Source organism: Vanessa tameamea, chromosome 19, assembly GCF_037043105.1.
Source record: "Vanessa tameamea isolate UH-Manoa-2023 chromosome 19, ilVanTame1 primary haplotype, whole genome shotgun sequence".
In the NCBI taxonomy this organism is placed as follows: Eukaryota; Metazoa; Arthropoda; class Insecta; order Lepidoptera; family Nymphalidae; genus Vanessa; species Vanessa tameamea.
Genome location: NC_087327.1, coordinates 1,188,122 through 1,196,888, shown reverse-complemented (window position 1 = coordinate 1,196,888; position 8,767 = coordinate 1,188,122). Strand labels below are relative to the sequence as shown.

The following is an 8,767-nucleotide window of genomic DNA, read 5'->3' as shown; positions in this document are numbered from 1 at the left end:
CTGTGTTTGACATTGATTTGTGACACTGAAAAGTGAAAAATATTGCCGTAAATAGTTACAATCGTTCGGAAACGAACAATATATTGGATGTCAAATAAAAGATTATCGAAAACGATTAATGTAAACAGGTCTTATATCGATAAAATAAATCGAACGATTAACTCCATCGATTCGACACGCTGAATTTTTTTCAACGTGTGTGTCAGTGTGTGAACTATAATGCGAGGAGTGTCTTCCCACACGGTAGCAGTAGGAAAACGCGTTTAAACAATTTATTTATAGTAAACGTTCAGATCATAATCGTAAAGTCCGTAGTCACCCGTGGTTGTTGGCAGGCGGCGCGCGCGCGTGTTTCGTTCCGGAATGATGGAATTCGTATTTTGAAATGTGACAGTTGTACGTAGTATTTTAAACTACGGGTGTATTTTCTTTGGTGGTAATTTTTCGTGTAGTGTATTGTGATTTAATGCTTAGCTAAAATACTGGATGTTGGATGTTATGGTAAATACGTATGTTTTATTGAATATTACAATTCGAATAGTTACTGTTTTTTTTCTTCTTTAATTTCAAGCTACTTCACTATACCTACTGTTTCTTATTATTATTGAGAAAAAAACATAAAAAGACTACGAAATCGAGTTTTAAAATGTCATAACTAGCTTTCCCCGCTTTCAGTTTTAGTTTCTTCCGCGTTTTTAACTTTGTTTTCTGCGCTTTCATTGAAAACCTTATAAAATTCTATCATATTATACCGATTTCGTAAAACTTTGTGTCCCTAACAACATTTACTTTAAAAAAAAAACGAGCTATGACAATTTCATATGAATTTTAATAAATTAAATTTGTTTCATACCATAAATTATAATAAAGAAATACAATAAGCATAATATTTGAATTCTAAACAACGCGAAATTATTAAATTTCTAAAGTCTAATTATAAATCTAGTCTTTATTCTTATTGACACTAGAGTAAACCTAATCATAGTAGTATTACGCGTGATGTAAACAAGTCCAGAGATCAGAGAGATCACTTATTATTTTTTGAATAATCAAAACAGTATTCTTGAGTTGATTGTTTTAATAATTCAATGCGGATTCAATTAATTTGCTATTTCATCAGATCAGATAAAATTGTTTGCTCATCGGAATTTTGAAGTTTTCTTTTAGAAATCTCTATTGTTGGTGTCATTCATTCACATTCATTTTATTTTAATTGAAGTATATTAATGAAGAGATCACATCAAATGGAATTTTAGAAAATCCTTTAAGGCTATTTATATAATTCTAAATGATATGATATATTATAGAATTATGTAGTTTTAAAAGACGTTCGCAAAATACTTCGTTATACTATGTTCATATAAAGAATATTGACTTGCACCTATCCACGGATCTTACAGAGCTCCGTAACCGAAACAGATGGATATCCGAAATAAAAATCGAAGAATAACCAAATCCAATTAAAAAGTATTTATTATAATTTTGTAATGTTACTAGATTATTCTAATAATTGTAATAATTGTAAAGGATGAAGTTTGAATACGTAGCTATTTGCTGGTAGGACTTGCAAGTCTGTCTGGGTAGGTACCACCCAGTCAACTGGTATTCAGCCGCCAAATAGCAATACTTAGTAATTTTAGTTAAAATTTCATTAGGCGTAAATGTCTTTTGCCAGTGGTGACCACTTACTATCAGATGGCCTATTCGTCCTTCCACATACTTATATCATAAAATTAAATTAAACTTCCAAGTTAATTAAGTACGTAAACCAGTTTGTATAGTTTATAGCAGAGATGTTACAGCATCACCAATATATCATATTTTATCAAGAGACAGTCACAGCCTGTCATTTCACGTGATATACTGCGCTTTTATGATCGTACATTGAATTGTTACTATCTAAGCCAGTTATGTTCAACCTTTTTGTTTCTAAAACAATAAACATGAGTTTCTCAATCAAAATGTTATCCATTTTTATTTAAAAATAAAATAAATAAACAGATGTTACGGAAAAATATCTGGGACTTTTTAAATTGGGAGACTACAGGTCAGTTTTAGTAGATTGATGGCACTATTCCAATTTTACAATTTACAAGTTTACGTGACCACTCAAAACGGTTTGGCGGCCCGCAGGTTAACTATTGCTAGCTTAAACAATTTATGATTGAATTATCTAGAAGAAGAAAGAAAAAATTCTGTACTAGTATATACTATAGCCTATATGCTTCGACCTTCTTCTTCTCAATAACACAAGTATAATCTGTTCTTCGTCACAAAAATATTTTAATTTAATTCTAGAAAATCATTTAATCAAAAAATTCTATAAGAATTAAAATAAAATTGAAACAAAAAAAATCACATAAAACTCGTTTACATAAGTTAAGTTATACCATTTGCCTCAAAAACTTTGCCGTTCAAGTCGACTTTGAATTCCACTATCTAATAGTTCTAGTATCTAAGAGTACATGAATGGACCCAATGAATAAACAAACGTAATTTAAAAAAAAATTGAATATATCGTGGTTAACTAACTACTGCCGTTGACACAGTCACGGCTTTCATTCGGATCATAGCAAATATTTTTATAGTCCATATTGGTGTTTGTTTAAGTGTGAAATTCCGGACCTCGCTTGTCAAATTCAGGTAGTTTTGTAAGGGTATTTTAGCTTAAGATTATTTATTCAGTATTATTTTGTTTGCTTCGCATCTCGGCCTATAGATAACAGAAATACGCCAAAATGTTTAACTATTATTTGAAAAGCTCTTGTTAAGGTACGGAGATTATTCCGTCTTGCCGTTGCAAATTGGTACAAAATAATTTCATGGGTAGATACGGGTAGGTTTTTTCCTATGATTTCTTTGGCCGTCGATGACGAGAACAACTATAAACATAAATGACTCAAAAACGATCTTGACTTATGATTCAAGTCTTCTATCTAATGAGCCAGATGCAATATTAAAGGAACATTGAGTTTTATAAATAGCAATTAGTATGAAGAAGGCACATCCTTAAAGACTAACTCATTAAATATTTCTTTACTAGTTGTCGCCCGCGCCTTCGCTCGCGTTTTAGGGGTTTGTTGTCATGCGTTAGGCACAAAAAGTAGCCTATGTCCTTCCTTGCAGTTCAAATTTGCTTCATAAAAAAATTTCATCAAATTTGGTTCATTGATTTGGCAGTGAAAGAGCGACAGAGAGACAGACAGACGGACGGAGTTACTTTCACATTTATAATATTAGTGTATATTACTTAAAACATATTATAACTGGACATATTAAAGTCTTATCTACATATTTCGCTACTGACCACTTATCCTGTGTTCTCTATTTTCAACGATTTCCATAATCCTTAAGTCGTCTACTCTGGTTTAAGGGCAACCTTTTTTCCGAGTCATAATTTCAATTACAGAATTTCCCATCAGTTATCAGTCATTCGAATAAAGTGGCTTGACCTTACCACGTGCTCAATCTACAATTTCGGCTACATTCGTTTGTTTTCGTGTTTCGTCATTTTATAGATAGAATATAAGGATAAGCTTACACTTGGTGGTAGGGCTTTGTGCAAGCCCGTCTGGGTAGGTACCACCCACTCATCAGATATACTAGCGCCAAATAACAGTACTCTGTATCGTTGTGTTCCGGTTAGAAGGGTGAGTGAGCCAGTGTAATCACAGGCACAAGGGACATAACATCTTAGTTCCCGAGGTTGGTGGCGCATAGGTGATGTAAGGAATTGTTAATATTTCTTACAGCGCCTTTGTCTATGGGCGGTGGTGACCACTTACCATCAGGTGGCCCATATGCTCGTCCGCCAACCAATGCCATAAAAAAAACGCCAATTATTCTTGGAGCAAGGTATCCGCTATAATAAAATTCCACTGACATTTTTAACTTTGCCGTTTCAGTCTTTCTTTGCAGAATTAAGCGTGGAGACATAACATACATATATAATTGTGTTTGACTAACATGACGGTATTTTAGATGTTCAAAAAGAGTAACTACCGAGTTTCTTGCCGGTTCTTCTCGGTACAATCTACATTCCGAACCGGTGGTAGCTTTACTTTAAATAGTTTGTTAAATGACGACTCAAAAGTGCTTGTAAAAGCCTACTTGAATAAAGTATATTTGAATAAAATGGAAAACATAAACGTCAATCTGCAGCATAATACCTTAGAGCCTTGTCCAGCAGTAGAAGAAAAAGGTATTACTGTCCCTGCTTAATATTATGACTTAAGCTAGAACGAGTTCGATGTATTCTGTTTACGGATTAACTCAAACTTTAAAATTACCGACTCTAATATGTGAAACTTTTAAAACTTTCCACCAGTAAAGTATATGTATAGGGATCAGTTTCATATGTAAGTAGTGACATAGTTTGAAGTTAAATTATTCTATAGCATCTTTTACGCTCGGAAATGCTGTCACGTATTTGTTAAATTGAATTGAAAATCGGTTTTAAAGAATCAGACTACTATTAGATACTCATGCTGGCTTCGCACCTTATTTATTTACGCATGCAAGTAAAACTCCCAGTTGCCATGATTTTTCTACATCATCATCGATATCTCAATTAACCATACAGCGAAATCTTCCTCGTGAATTACTCCAACAATTGATAAAAGCAGTATAAAAAACCGTTCGGTAGTTTTTGAGTTTATAACATTCAGACAATCAGACAGAGACTTAGTTTTATAATATTTAGTAATATATTATAAACTACTATCAAATAATGTATGGGTTTGACATCGTTAGCCGAATAGTGGTTGAAACTCACCAACACCACTTAGTTTTGTTCTGGTGGATGATATTTTCTAACATGTGTCCCCAAACAAAATGTTCTTCTCTACGCCAGAGATCATTACTTTGAATTACGTGTGATATTGTGTCGTAAACTTGTCGTCATCTATTTAAATCATGCACACATTCATTTATTTATTCTAATCTTGACCAAACCAATAATAAATTATGAAGGATAAAAATACGATGAAGAAGGTCACATGCAAGAAGGAGCATGTATGTGTTCGGTCGTAGATAATCCTTTTCTAAAATTCGCTTGCAGGAATAAGGGATATGACAATATAAATCATGTTCTGGCAGCGCATTAGCAAGGCCAATATTTAAGGACAGAGGTGACCACTTATCATCTGATCGTTTATTTTATTTCTATAACGTCATATTTCAGCCTTTTATAGCTAATATATTATGACGTTTATATCATAAAGATACGGTATCGATATTTTTTTTGGGAATTTTTGAACATTTTGGAACTTAAGGAATATATATTTGAAAAATGAATTGCGAGAAGGCATTTACTGCTTTGTTGGTATTCTAAATATAAAAGAAAATGGAAATACATGAAGTCCTGGTCGTGTCTCTTAACTGAATTGAATCGGATCACATCTCAGAACTCTAAAACTTATAAATTAAGATAATTGAGAAATAAACACCTAGTATGTGTATATATGTCGGAAGGATATGGAAAAACGGTGACAGTATTATAATTTTTTATAAGTGTTTTAATAATGTAAAAATAAAACATTATAGTAATGGTAGCTATACATAGTTTAGTAACTTGGTGGTATGGCTTTGCGCAAGCCTGTCTGGGTAGGTACCACCCATTCATCAGATATTCCACCGCCAAAAAGCAATACTCAGTATTTTTGTGTTCCGGTTTCAAGGGTGAGTGAGCCAGTGTAACATCTTAGTTTCCAAGGTTGGTGGCGTATTGTTGATATAAAAATTGGTGACCACTCATACCATCAGGTGGCCCACTTACTCGTCCGCCTACCTATATCATAAAAAATATATATATGTATAAATTATGATCAAAATGAATTAATCAAAATCTATTTTCTCCATCTCGATTGACAGACAAATTGACGTCCATTAATTTCTATTATCATATTTGACACTTAGAAAAGGAAACGAACGGTCAATAAGGATTTATGTGACAGTTAATATCAATATAGTGACCAGAAAAAGGGAAAAGTGCGAGATAGAAGCATGATTCATGTACCCACCATCAATTAGTTTCCTAAATACTACACAGAGATATATTAATAATGGCAAAAACAGAGCAGATCAAATTTTAAAAGATTAACCCAAACACTTTTTAACATTCATGATCTACGTTTTATTGAATTATATTTTTGAATGATGACGTCAATAAATGTTATAATACAATCAAGGTATACTTCGTGGTAAGACTTTGTGCAAGGTGGGTACCACCCACTCATCATATATTTTCTCCCACCAACTAGAGCAGTAATTAGTCTAAAGAGCTACGGAGCCAAAGTAACTACAGGCACAAGGGATCTCAGTTCCCAAGGTGGGTGCCACATTGGTGAAATTAGGAATGATTAAAATTTCTTATGGCGCCAATGTCTGTGAACAGTATTGACCACTTTTTGGTCTATTTGCCAGTCCAATAGCCTATGCTATAAAAATGGAAAGGATAAATATCTTAAGCAAAAGTCTTCGAACTGATTACGTGACGCTGCTTCGCTTGGGCCGATAAACAATTTCCAGAAAGTTATGACATACGAGCATATAAAATATATTTTTACAATAGTCAGTCAGTTAGTTTTGAAATGGGTCATTTTAGAACTAAACTAACTATACTATACTAATTCTAAACTAGGCGATCAATATCATATTTTTAGGGTAAAACCTTGACCATTTGGATAGCGTAGGAAAAGATTAGCAGAGCTGAGTTAGTAATCATCAAGCAAATAAATAAGTTTAGTTTCTCACTACTGAATATTGGGTGTGGTCAAAGCATTGACCAAGTAATATTAGACAAAAGATAGTAAGAAATGATCATTTATATATTTTAATTTATTTTAAAAGAAACACATCAGTGGATGGTGGCCTTAAAGTTAATTCCAACATTCCATTAGCGAGGATGTCCCGAGGAAACAAAACAGAGATCTTGCTCTAAATGTCAGATTACTTCCATTCAATTAAAGATGCGTTCAATAAATACGAACGCATGTTATTAGTGATAAAAAAATCTAAATATAATTCTATAATACATTATATTAAACGGTAGTTTCTGCACTGATGAGAATTGTCAGATTTATTAATTTCGTAAATTCTGTTTCAAATGAAATCAAATTTCTTAATTCAAAATAGAAGCATTACACTTATTGAATGTCAAATTAAACACTACCACCGGTTCGGAAAAAGTACCCTGACCCGAGAAGACCTGAGAAGAATTTATGATAGTATGTAATTAACTTTGTATTTTATTTGAAACTCAGCAGTTACTCTTTAACTGCTAATGTTCTCGAATGTTCTTCAATTCTAATCTAGTAAACTGTCAGAAGACAACGGATCTTAGATATTTGCTACTATCATTATATGAGTTATAATTCTAAATTTAAAATTAATCATGTTTGAAAAGTAAAGCTACCGAACCTTATAATAGTTATGTTCAAGGAGTGAGTTTGTAGAACCATATTTAACGGTCAGATCTTTTTGTAGCTTAACGCGTCGTAAATTATCTGGTGTTTTTAATTTGACAATCATCAAGACAGCTGGGCATTGAAATTGACAACAAAATAATATTAATGTGATACTCAGTAAGGCTTTGTGCAATATCTAAGTTGGTACCACCCACTTATCAGATATTCTATTGCCAAACAGCAACGCTCAGTACCGACGGCCTACCAAAGTTACAAAAATAGATATGATTTTATTTGATGATAAAAAAAAAATTATACACATAATTTTTTTAATTAATTGTTTTTTAAAATCCCTAATCATTACGCAGACTTGTTAAAGTCAAGTTAAAATTTTACTTCATAGTTTTAACACTGCAAATCACTTCAATGCTCCGCTCAATGGCCTATCAAAGTAACATAGTTGAAAATCGTTTGGACGGAGGAAGTTTCAAATTTAGGTACGTAGGTTCACTACGAGGGGAGTTGTCTAGTATAGCTAGGTTGGTAATTTATACGAAAACTAGCCTATTTGAATGCAAATCACGTGTGCCGGAGTTTGACTTTAGGCTCATGTTACATGTATTGAGTTCTGATGAAACTTCTCTACCTGTGACGTTTAAATTCCTATTTAAATTTTTAAAGAAAAACATTAATTTCAAAATTCGACAATGTATTGAAAAGAATGCTTTTGTATGTGTTAATCTATCTATGTACGTTAACTGTCGCGATGGTCTAGTGACTAGTTTATATGGCTGTAGTGTTTGACATATTGAGTTTAAATCCCGGGAAAGAGTTATTGTTTATATTCTTCTATCTATAATTTTTCACTAGCAACTTGAAGTTTAGAAGTTAACAATGCTTACTGTTCCATGTCTCGTATTTAACGTAAAAATTTGGTCCTGCGTCGCCGGATGCGTTGGTTTATCGTACCATCGAATTATGAAAGTCAAGTGCACTTGTATTTGCGTATACATTACGCCGATCAGAATCGTCTGCACACAAATGACCTATTCATGAACATCTGTAGTCTCACTGAGTATTTTGGTAACACATAAATAATACTTACTTTTATCATTGACAGAGAATAACACTTATTAAAATTACCAAATAAAATGTTTTGAAATTAAGGATGGAAGGATGTTATTAGTGATATTCCACTACTAAATAAATTGAAAATAATATTGAAATGTATTCATATTGGTCGCACAACTATGACCGACCATATTATACCTCTGCAATCAAGTGACCATAAAATTTTACATTTTTGTTGAAGCTATTTCGTCCAACGCTACGGTAATTCCACCGATTCCGATAATTCTACT

The 8,767-nt window shown here is 32.8% G+C and overlaps 1 protein-coding gene across 1 annotated transcript in view; it reads left to right on the top strand.

Annotated features, from left to right (window-relative positions):
- Window positions 1-283: 283 nt before the first annotated feature.
- The window catches only part of LOC113397063 (nephrin-like), a 117,868-nt gene continuing 109,384 nt past the window's right edge, over window positions 284-8,767 (top strand). The window contains exon 1 of the mRNA XM_026635208.2: window positions 284-501. The gene's annotated coding sequence lies outside the window, so the exon portion shown is untranslated. The remainder of the gene's footprint in view (window positions 502-8,767) is intronic.